This window comes from Apium graveolens, chromosome 7 (assembly GCF_009905375.1).
Source record: "Apium graveolens cultivar Ventura chromosome 7, ASM990537v1, whole genome shotgun sequence".
NCBI lineage: Eukaryota > Viridiplantae > Streptophyta > Magnoliopsida > Apiales > Apiaceae > Apium > Apium graveolens.
In genome coordinates, this window is record NC_133653.1 from 104,877,784 (window position 1) to 104,890,833 (window position 13,050).

The following is a 13,050-nucleotide window of genomic DNA, read 5'->3' on the forward strand; positions in this document are numbered from 1 at the left end:
TATTTTGTGTAATATTATTTGCGAACTCTGTATAATATTAGAGTCGACAATAAATATATTTATTGATTGTATATTTGTGTGAATGGAATTTGCTGCATTATAAATTGCTTTATTTAAAATATGAATTTTTCAAAGCGAGAGTTTTATTAATTTCTCTTATTCTTGATTTATAGAGAATATTCTTTACCTTGGGAAAATTATTTTTTTTAAATCATTTCATTCATAAATCACAAAAGTGATCTCATAAAATTTCTAAAAATCCAAGTTATTTTATGGTACAACTTTTATAATTTTCGAAATTTTATTTTATTTTATAAAAATAAATCTTTGAAATTAGTAGTTTAGTAATTAGCAATTTACATGAATACCCATGCATGCAAATACCCTCCCATTTAACTTAAAGAGCTAAAAAGACAATTCATACCCCACTAACTCTCTTTTATCCACCAAAAGACCAAACTAACCTTACATGCATTTTTGGCTTAGCTTTGGGAGAAGGGCACTCTTGTAAATTCTGAACTCCACTCACATTTAATCAAATCAAAACCATAAAACAAGCACAAGTTGTCATGATCATTTCATTTTTCACTCCACACTCCACCCTTACCTCACTCTCTCCTCCCTCTCTTCTCTTCCCTCTCGGCTAAACCCCTTCCCCCATCCCCTTCAATTTTTCTTCAATAAATCCTTGCCATTCTAGTATAATTTCACTACTTATTAATATATAATACACTTTCCAAGAAGTTCCATGCTTAGAAGATGAAGTTTAATGCTTGCATGTCTTGTTTTTATGTGATCTCCAAGGAGAAACTCTTTATTCATGTAAATTAAAGAGTTATCCATGAGATATACTTTTTATGTGCATAAACTAAGTATTTCCTTGATTAAAACTCCTTTAAAACACTTGCATGCTACTGATCTCTAGTTGTAATGCCATGTTTTACTTTGCATGTTAGAGATAGGGCATTATTTTCAAGAATGATCAAGCTATATATGCTCTCTTTTTCGAAAATATACATGCATGTTTGGTTTGTGATTAAATTCACCTATATGGGCTAAAACTGAATTATTTCCTTGATATCATACTTGATCTTAGTTTTTAAAATATAGTGTGCATGATCCCTTGAAATAATTTAGTATTTTAAGTGGAATTTATGAGCTAATAATCCCATTATTTAGTCGAACTTGTTTTTGTGATCATTGTGAGTTGCATGTTAAGTTTTAGTTTGCATGTTGGTGCTATAGGGCATGAATGATATCCATTCTTGGTTGAGGCCTTAGTTTAGAGTCTTATAGAAGTAAATTTTCCTTGGTTGAGATTTAATTCGTGATTTTGAAGTGGGAGTTAAGGTGGAAAGGCTAGGATAGAATCCTGAAATTTTTCCAGATTTGCATGTGAGTTGTGTGTTGATTTTGAATGGGCATTTCTTAGGCATTGTTAGGCCCAAGCCACGGAGAGTTAGTACTTGGGTTGTAGTTGAGTCCAGAAGCCATTAATTAGAGAAACCCAACCATTTAGTGAGGTGCACACACCAAAACTTAGATTCTGCCAGAACAGGGGACAGATTGAGTTTAGTACATTTTGGAGATCAAAAAGTTGGATTCAGAGTAAGCCCTCATTAGAAATTAATTACTACTGATACTAGGGAGTTTAAGGAAGAGTTTCAAGTCGAACCATGGAGGTTTAGAGTTAGAACCAATGAGTTTAAGTTAGTCCAAAACAGGGCAGTTTTCAGGACACTCATTTAGAGTTGTGTAAACTTTGAGCTTAGGCCCAAGAAAATCTAGGAAGGCCCTTAGTGTCATTCAAAGTGCACAAATTAGCTTATAGACTTAATAATCCAGTAGGTCAGTTTTGGTTAGGAATATTCGAGCTTTAGTAGTGTTAAAAACCGAGAGTTGCCTAAGGTGTCGCCATAAGTATGCAAGTAAGAACGCTTTCTTTTAGCGTTTAGTTTTGTGGACCCTATGAGTGAGACATGAGTGAGCCCTAGGATTTGAATTTATATATAGGTCAGTGGAGTGTTAGGCCAAGGTTTTGGCTAAGAGAATTGGAACCACCAAGTGTAGGCCCTTCAAAAGTTGAGACTAGTTTAGTAGTGTGTCGCAAGTGGAATTGTGGAGATTTGAGAGTGAGATCATTCAAGTCCCGAATAAAGCACCAAGTCTAAATAATAGTATGAGTATACCTATATGTGTTATGTGCTCCAAGATGCTACTATATGTATATGTGCATGGTATTGTGTGTTAACTTAGTGTTTTACGCAATATAAGACACTAAGCGTTACTTGGAGTCAATTTGTGCATTTGGTGTTAGGGTTGTTTGGTGTCATAAGAGTCTGTAGTAATGAGGGATTCTTATTATTTTGTAGGATCAAGTGAAGATAGGAAGCTTACCGTCAAGGTCGAGTAGTGCTCCCGTCACTCCCAAGACAAGTCGTGTGTAGTCAAACCTCTCAAGGCAAGTGTCCTTCCCTTGTAAACTTATATTGTGCAAGTGTACTCTTCCTTCGTAATGACATTATGCGAGTGTTTCCCCTTGTTGAATTGATATTATGCAAGTATACTCCTTTTGTTAATCATATGTCATGCAAGTACCCTGAGATACTTATTGGAACCATGATAGCTTGCTTGAATTTGATATTGCCCATTGTTATAAGTACCCGAGCTTGATTTGAGTTAGTATAATTGGTATACCTTGATCACCCCAAACTCATTCAGAAGCATTTCGTACCTTTAATAATCATTCATATACCTTGTTGTATTCCCCTTGACTAAGTCTTTAAATATCCTTATTGATTATACATTATCGAATTTCCTTGCGAACTTGAGAAAGTTAATCCCTTCGAATCATATCACCATTTTCGATTGTTTATCATTTCCTTTCATTAAACCCTGAGATAACGATTCATTTGTACACTTTCTTATTACCCCTTACTATGATACTCGAACATTAAAATTTCTTTGATACCCTATGATTTAACCCTAGTTGAGATTTCTACCTTTATGGTTTATTGATTCGAACTCTTTTACAATACTTTCTTCCTTGATTGTTAAACCATTGATATTCATCTTTGATAACCTCTAGTGAGAAGATTGCTCTTCTATCAATAAGAATCTCGTAATCTTAATCCTTTGATTTTTGATCGTAACCCTATTATTTGAAATCCTTCGGAATTGGAATGATTGATACCCTTACTTATAATCATTAGAATTTTCCTCTGTTAAACTATTGTTACTCAACCCTGATTATTCCTTTAAATCAGTAAATTGTTCCTTTGCACTGAACCCTGAATTGATTTCCTCACCTTGATAGTTCAATTCGTCTGGCAATAAACCTTAACTTAGTACAACTGTTGTTGAGTTTGGCATAGAATTCCTTAAAGAAGTACTCGATCCTTTCATGCCTAAAGAGCTTTTGAAATGTTATTATTTCTGGCATTAAATTTTTATCAAACTGTAAAGTTTTTAAAAGCCAAATTGTCAAAGGGACAATAAATGTTTTCTTGAGAATAGTGAAGATGTTTACTGTTTAAGAAATTTATTATCAATCGGCATCAGTTTTTGAAATGATTAAAAAGTTGGATTTTCAGTCCCAAAGGGGGACAAATGTTTTCTTTAGATAGTGGATCTGGACTGAGACGCGAGTCCTTTCCACACTTAAATTGTAGGCTTAAAAGTTGCCTAGGGATCCCATTAATGTTTTAGAACCCAGCTAGGTTCGGGATTACTTCGCGGCTGATCACCGGCTGTAATCCGTAGTGTCATAAAATGGTTTTTGGATTAAGAAATGATTTTGGAAATGTTTTGTTACAAACAAATGATGCCATCACCCAAAAGTTCATCTCTTATTGCTATTAGCTCTATCTTCACATTGTCATTCTTTCATATGTATCTCGATTCCTATTTTGTATCGTAGTGTTTAGCACTTGCTGAGCATTTGGCTCACTACTTGCTTTCACCCTGATATTATAGCTAGCAGCTATGGTTAGATTCAAGCAGACCGCTCGTAAGTCCACTGGAGATGCTGAGGCTTATTTGAGAGCTCAGGTAGGTAGCTGAAAGTCTATTGTGAGGACCGGTAGTTATAAAGTTGTATTAGTTTGTAGGGTTGGACTGTTCTTCAAACACTAAACCTAGCGATCCTGGATATTGTCTGTAAACAGTCTTTTGTAATATTATTTTATTATTAAGTCATTTATATTGTTAAGTGTAATTTGGGGATGTGACAATTATTTTTCTGGAATACTTTATGTCTCGACGGATATCAGTTTATCTTCATCCGTCGAATTGTCTAAATCTCAGCCGTTAATTCCCTGGACATTATCCATCGAGTATACTTACAGTTTGTAAGCATTACACGACGGATAATGGGTGGAATTTTCACAGTTTACTTTTAAACGACTATTTTAGGCAATTTCTATTGGTTAATTTACTTTATTTTATTATTTTTATCAGTTATTTTTGAGATAGTATAAAAGCTTATTTCATAGTAATTGTTTTCTTTTATCATTCTCAAATTCAACTGCTTTTATTTCATTCTCTCTCAAGCAAAGATTCTCTTTCTCTTCAAGCTTTCATTCTCTAACAATGGCACCTGTAGTAAAGATTATGTCTCAAACTGGGTTCATTTATGAGAAGAACAACTTCACTGCTTTGGTCAATAAGGGTATTCAGCAATCAGAGGACTATCACAAGATGATGGACTTTATGAAGAATTGCAAGCTAAATTACGCCATGCTGGAGTCACCCACAATCTTCTGTGAAGTTGTTGAAGAGATGTGGACCACTGCTATCTATAACTCTGCTGACAAGTCCATCACTCTAACCATCAAAGGTAACGAGTTCTGTATCAATAGTGATGTAATAAAAGCATGTTTCAAAATTCTTGATAATAATGTGACTTCACCACACAATGAAACTGATATTATCAATATGCTTAATTCCATGCATTATGCACTTCCTACCACTAAATTAAGTGATATTAGAAGATTGGGTCTTAGGAAGGAGTGAAGTTTCTTGTGTGATGTAGTTACTAAAGTTTTCTCTGGAAAAGTCAGTAATTTTGATTCAGTGAATATTTCCATGCTTAACATGCTATACATGCTAGTTACAGATAAATTTTATAATTTTAATGGCCTTGTCTTGTTTGAGTTAGGTTTTAAACTAGGTGAGTTAGCTAAAAGAGGTAAGAATGTGTATTATGCTAGATTTTTCATGTTATTGGCTAACCACCTATGTCAAGAAATTGTGCTTGAGAACCCAAACAACAAACTGACTTGTTGGGTTCAAGAGAGAAGACTCATTGCAGATTTGAACAGAGCCAACCATCACAGGGATGTGCCAATGTTCTATTTTCCTGTAATGCAGGCACCTCAGGTAAGTGAGGTAAGTTCATCTATCCCTACAACTATTCCAACCTCCACTATTTCTTTGACTTCGGGAGTAGCTATGACAACTGTGCCAATGACCAAACAGTTGCCTACCAAAGTCTCCAAACCCTCTACAATTTCCAAATCTAAATCAAAGAAAACCCCCTCTGGCATCTCTCAAAAGATGCCAGTTGAAAAATCCACAAAAGCAAAAGAGGGGAGTGTGAAGGAGGGAAAGTCAGGTGAGGGAAGGGGTGAACATCAAAGAAACCCCAAGAATAAGGTTGGAGAGTTGAGTGAATCCCAGCCTAGCCACACTGCAAATTCCCAACAAACTGCAGTGCTTAAAAAGGATAAAAGCTCACTTCTAGTTGCATCCTCCCAAAAGGATGCAGTTATTAACAAAGCTCTCAGCCAAGAGCACAGGCCAAAAGGGTTAGGGACACAAGCTCACCCCAAACATACAGAAGAAAGAAGAAATCTAAAATCTTTGGGGATGCACAGGGCACACACACAGTGCAAACTGGTGCTAAAGACACAGTCTCTGCACTCTCTCAAATTCAGTTTGATGTGGCTCCAATAAATGTGGAGTCACAGCCAAAATCTCTATTTATAAAAGCATCTGATACACCATACTCACCAACAAACTCTCTGGAAGTGGATATGATAAACACTTCAATTCCTGATTCCCCTTCTTTAACTCTGTTAGGGAAGCCAAAATCTAGTGCAAGTGAGCATTGGCTCACTTGCCAATTCTTTCAGATACTATTGTGACATCTGTGCCTCAAATATCTTCAATCAACACAGAGTCAACAATAGTTTCTCTTCCCACCTCATTCATTTCTACTCTCTCGATGGATATTGCTCATTCGTCGAGTAGTGATTGTATCCCAACGGATAAGCTTAACAGCAGTTATCCGTCAGATAGCATTACCACTCACTCGATGGATATCACTTATCCGTCGAGTATCTCTGCACAACTTCAAACTTCAATTATTTCAAGTGCAGAAGATTTAGTGGTTGTACAGTCACTCTTAGGACTGAGAGAGGAGAGTGTATTGAGTGAGAGGCTGGGTTGCTCCCAAGAAAAGGAGAGGAAAAGAGTGAAAATCAGCAATCCATTTATTCAGGATTGGCAAAAGTGAGTGAGAGGAGTCCCACCTTAGTAGGTGAAGGTGAAGGTGTGAGGGTGGGGAGCCAGGGTGAGACCCTGATGCAACAAAAGAGAGATTATAAGAGAAAAACAGGTACAGAAGTAATAAGGGTGGATACAGCCATTGCTCATGAGTCAATGATTGTGGATGATGCTATAAAGGAAAGACAATTTCAGCAACATTACAAGGCTGTAATTGATAACATTTCCTTGGATGCTGACACTTTTACTCATCCTGTGTCAGCCTATCAATTGTTGGCTGCTCAGGGCAATGAGGAGACAGAAAAGTCATTAAATTTGGTGCATACTACAGAATCTCTAAAAAGGGATAAAGCTGCTGTCAATTTAATGCCTCCTACAGCTGATGAGCCATCTGAAGAATTTGGAGTAAATTCTAATGATGATGACTCTATTTCATTTGATGGAAGCATGACCTTAGGGGGAGATGAAGGCCCAAGTTCTATTCCTGATCTACCTGAATGGGCCTTGACTAAGGAATCCACACCTGGACAATTTAATGTATCCTTGGTCAAACAAATCATGTCTATCCAAAAGGCCATTCAGAAGAGCTCAAATACTGGTACCAAGGCTGTTCTTCAAGCTCACCTAGATTCTTTACATCTAATGAAGCTATAGCAAGTCAGACAGAATTTGAGTGTAGATGAAATCAAAAAGGATATAGCTGCCTTGAAGACCTACAATTCTGAGAAGCTGGATTCAGTCATGCCATATGGTACCATGCAGGATCTATTACTGAGACTGAGGAGAGAATCAGATTCTGAAAAGAAGCTGGCCAAGATGGAAGATAGAGTTCAAGTTATTGAGAATTCTGTGGCCATCCTTCTTCAAAATCAACAGTCTCAGACAAATCTTCTCATGCAACTGGCTAAAGCACAAGGCCTACCTCCTCAACTTGATGATAACAAAAAGGGGGAGAGAGTACCAAGTAAGGGGGATAAAGGACCAAGTGAGGGGGAGAAACTTCAAGTACAAATCAGTAAAGTAATTGTACCTTCAATTACTATCTTCAAGCCACCAATTGCAGATGGTATAGATCTAATTAAAGCAGCAGCAGCAAACTTAAAAGTTGTTGAGAAAGGAAAGTTGAGTTTGATCAAATGGGATAAGATTGATGATGAGATACAGAAAAAGTTTGAACTTGTCAAGGAGCCAGTTAAGTCAGCCATCCATCACTCTCAAGTCAAGCATATCCGTGTGAATGAGATGAGCATGAATTATCTGGAAAGAGGACAATCTTCCTGCATCAAATCTCCAAAGGCTGAAATGATTCTTAAACCAAGGGTAAATTATTCAAAATCATCCTTAAAGAACCCCTTGGATACTGTGTTTGAAACACCCAAGCCTGATGAAAAGAAGCTTCTGTCAAGATCAATTGCTTTCTATAAAGATCCAGTTGATTCATCTTCAAAAAGAAGAATTGCTAAGATATTCAGAAATGGAAAGGAAATTTGTGTGATAGCTGGACATCCTCAATTTGCTCAAGCAAAGAGAGAAGAAAAGGCAAGATTAAAGCGGGAAAAGAAGCAAGCTTCTCTAGATGCAAAGAAGGCTAAACAAAAGAAAGAGCAGATTGCTATCTTAGCCAAACTACAAGCTGTAAGCTCATCTCAACAAATTCCCTCTCAACCTTCTAAAGCCACTGAATCAAGGAAGCAAATTGAAGAACAGAAGAAATCCCCAAGGAAGAAAGAATTGGCTAAAAGAACAAAAAGAAAACTGGATATTGTTGACAAGGAATTGGGAGAACAATTTCCTAAGGAACCCACACCAGCAACAACTCAAGCATCAAAGCCCTCTGTGGTATTTGAAGACATAAGGGTGGTGGATCCCTACAGGAATATTCATGGTGAACCTATTGTGCCAAAAGATGAGCCAATAGAGTGGGATAACATACCAATTCCTAACTTGAGTCTACCAATGCTTAGCAAGCCAAAAAGAACAAAGTCAAGGGCAGTCAAGAAAGTGAAGCTGTCACCTCTCAAATCCAAATCAGTAGTTAAAGCTCAACCCAAAGTCAACAAGGGAGACTACTTGTACTTGTGTGACATCAAAGAATTTTCTAATCTAAACCTCTATCTGGATGAACTAGATGAAGTGAGGGGAATTGATGCATACAGAAACCTACCTGAAATGTTAGTGTTCAAGTACAAAGGAGGAAAGGAGATTGTGTGGCCACTTCACAGGATTCTTCAAGAAAGCCAAGCTGTACTGATTAAAGTTTATTCATCCTTCAAGAAGAACTTTGGGTTCAATGTAACTGCAAGAAGACTAGTATTGAAGAAGATTGAAGAACTAAGGAGTATTAGAGCTAAATATGCACTCCCAAAAACTCTAATCATTCCATACACAGGGAGAAGAGTGCATCTAAGGTCCTACTGGCTGATGGAGTTCATGGATGACAAAGGTGTGAGAAGATTCTTCAGGTTAGAAGACCAATTGAGTATCTCTAGCAATGAGACTCTCTTGGAAATGCAAGAAAAGCTAGATCTCTCAGAATCTGATGAACTGGAATTCCACAGGCAGCTCCAAAATCAGATTGATGAAAACAACAGAAAGCCTGGAAGAAGATCCAAACCTTCAAGAAACTAGAAAAATCTGCTCAGGCTAGAGGAGCATCTTAAAATGACTATGAGCCAAACTTTGTACATTTTGATTAATTGAAGCACTTTCAGTATTATCTACTTATCTTTAAAGCTGTATGTTTAGGATGTTTTGTTATCATCAAGTATCTCTTAATTTATGGCTACAATTCCAGTAGACATAAATTGAGGGAGATTGTTGTGCATATGTTGTGTACTTAATGATTTCATAAACAAAACATCTAAGTAGATTTTACTTAGTGAAATAATGTAGCACTCGACGGATAGGAATTATAGTCCCGACGGATAACTCATTATAGTCCCGACAGATGATGACTTATTATCCATCGAGTGAGTAGCTTATGTAATAATGAGTCTGTAGCACAGTTCTGTATACATCTTTGTATAGATTATGTAGTAGCCTATAAGTCATGTTGACTTTAACTAGATATGCAGAATAGGTTGATTAATTGTATATAAATGATGTCTTCTAATTCTGCATAAGTGAAATGAAGTCAAGTGCCAAAATAGCTACCGACAGATGATTAACAAAGCCATCGACGGATGATCAAATGACTATCAACGGATGTTTAATATAGCAGTCGACGGATGATCAATGAAGCCATCAACGGATGTTCATAAAGTCGACGGATGATCATATATCCAACGGATGTTCATAAAGTCCAACGGATGATCATATAAAGAATTCAAACAGCAGTTGAACAGTGACAACAGTGCACATGCGTTGAGATGTATACAAATCTACTGTGGAAGCCCATTAACTGGGTAATAGAGGACGAAAAGTAGCAAAGCTTAAGACTGATAGTTTTTATATTTATTCAGTCTTTTTGACTTTGTAATCTTGGTAATATATATAAACCAAGAACGTAGCAAATAAAAGTAAGAGAACTGAGATACACAAACAGAGAAATCTTTGTAAGCAGAATCATTAGCATTTCCCTGTATTCTCAGTAGTTCAATTTGTAAGCAGCTGTGAGCATCCTTGCACACAGAGTTCTCTCAATATATAATATATATCTCTGGTGGAATTGTTTAAATCCACCAGAAAGTTTTTAAAGACTCTTTTTTTAATTACTTATATTTTGATTCAATTAAGTTTCTATTCCGCATTGTGCTAATCAAAACACTTATATCTATATTCAAGTTTGAACATTTTTATTTCGAGAAAAAGGTTCAAGAATTCCATTCAACCCCCCTTCTGTAATTCTTGCTATATTGTTAAGGGACTAACAGTGCGTTTCGCTCCATCTCATTCAATCCTAGACTACTCATAAAAATATGAGCCGGCTACTAGCCATTTGACACCTAGACACACAACTAGCAATGAAATCTAATTTCTCTAATTTTTAAATAGCCATGTCTTTTATTATTAAGAGAATACCCTAAATTCTAAATATAAACAAGCGATTAAACCTCAACAAATCAACAAACCATGATCATGATCTAGCACTCTAGTAACCTATAAGACTTAATGAAATACAAGTGTCTCTAGCATGCAAATCAACTTAATATGACTTAACATCTCTAAACACAACATCACTACACTAGCATCAATATCGCAAGTCAATCGGAAAAATTATCTAAGGGATCATATAATGCAAATGCATGAAACTATATGAACAAAATATCATAAAATTACCAAAATAATAAAAAAAAATACATGGCAAAACATGCAACTATATGAACCTCACACAAAACATATTCCTTCAACTACGACCCCCAAACTTAAAATATTCACTGTCCTCAGTGAAGGTAATAGTAAGGAATCAGGCATACCTACTCTGAATCAGAATCCTCACTCTCAAGGGGTGGAGTGTCAGGCGTGTTCGGAGGCGGATACACAGAGTCCTTACCAAAAATTGGCCACTGGATGTCAACTCCGGTGGCTCTAAATGCTGTCCCAAGTGTCTGAGTGAGATCGCGTGCAAAACGACTATGGATGTCGTGCATCGCATCCATCCTCCTCGCAAGACGCCTATACTGCGTCGTACTCTTCTTCGATGATTCCTTCAATTGTGACGACTTTATCTCCTCACCCAATTGAGCTCTCCAACCCGCTTCACGGGCAAACTTGGAACCACCAGTATAATACTAATCATAAGGCCGCTTTCCTGGAAGCATATCAAATGAATAACCCAACCCTTAGGATCAGGCTTACCCCCATACCACTCCACCATATGCAATATAATCGAACTATCAATGGCAGCACTAGGGAGCTGAAGTTGTTCATATTTGGCCCAACGAACATGAGCTGCCACACACAACCTCGTCACTATGGACGCATAAGGTATAGAGCCTGTAGTGCTCCCTCTCAAAAATCGCAGAATACCATGGTGAGTAATCCTACTAATTTTCACATAGTCCCCCTTCAGAATACCTCACAATAAACATGCTCGCTCTACATTAACCTCATTCATATGAGACGTTGACAGAATATTAGCATAAGTAAAGGCATACCAAGCACGGGAAAATCTGTTCATACAAGAAGTAGGGAATGTGGCATAATTAGTTGTGCCCCTCTTGAAATTCCACTAAGTCTTAGGCACACATCGAGTAGCAACAATCAAATCCATGTCAAAATCCTCTGGAGTCTTATCATTCCAAATAGCTTGACCGGTTTTTTTCGCAGGCTGATTAATTACCCTCCTTATCACTCCAACACTATACTCCACCTTCATCCCCCTAACTACCGCGAAACCATTCTTCTCCGCCCTTGCATTAGCATAAAACTCTCGCACAATACTCATAGGCACATCAGCGGGTTCCTCACAAAAAGAAACCCAACCCATATCCTGAATCATCTCCAACAGCTGACCATCCTTCCTTGATGGCAGAAAACCTCATTCCTTGATAATTGGCTTCGAAAGAAGCCTCATATAATCCTCCTCAGCTTCAGGAGTAGAAAACCTTGGCCTCACACCACTCGCAGTTGAAGAATCGGTGGTTGCTTCCAACATGTGTTCTTTGTCTCTTGGGTGCCATGGAAATTGATTAGAGAGAATAATAGTTGTGTTTGAGAGAGAATTTGTGTTTGAGAGTTGTGAATTGGTGAAGAAGTTTGTGTATGGGGTATATGTATATATAGGTGATGAAAAGAGAATTAGATATGGAATATAATTGAGATTTAATTATGGGAATAATGGGAGTAATGGGTTTGATTTGGAGAGGGAATAATGGGATGTGGGAGAGTAAAATTCGGTTGGGAATTGATTTTGGGACAAAACTCCCGTTTTCCCCCCTTAAACTGCTTTTTATTTTTTTCCAGAGTCAGGATACAGCGCGGCTGTGCATTGGAACGACGCGGGTGCACACTACTTCTGCCAAACCGGTGCGGGCGCGTGCTGTAACAGCGCGGGCGTGCGGAGTTTCTGTGTAAATAGCGCGGCCGCGCGCTGGGACAGCGCGAGCGCGCCAGGCTTCTGTAGTCAGACCTGCATTTTTTCTATTTTTTGATTTTTTTGTTATTTTCTCTTTTCTTCTTGCTTCCTCTACTTACTAATGTACAACAAACTTGGGTTGCCTCCCAAGAAACGCTTCTTTTACGTCGCTAGCTCGACTTAGAATCTTGAGATCAAGTGGACAATAAAACGGCACTAACCACCTCGCGGGTTGCCGTGTCACCATAGTAATGCTTTAACCGTTGACCATTAACCTTGAATGCTTGGCCCGGATCATTCTTAAAAATTTCCACCGCTCCATGTGGAAACACAGTTTTGATTATGAAGGGCCCTGACCATCTTGACTTCAACTTTCCAGGAAAAAGATGGAGACGAGAGTTGAATAACAGAACTTGTTGCCCTGGCACAAATTTCTTGAGCACTAGACCCCGATCGTGCCACATCTTGACTTTCTCCTTATACATCTTGTTGTTCTCATAAGCTTGAAGTCGAAACTCGTCAAGTTC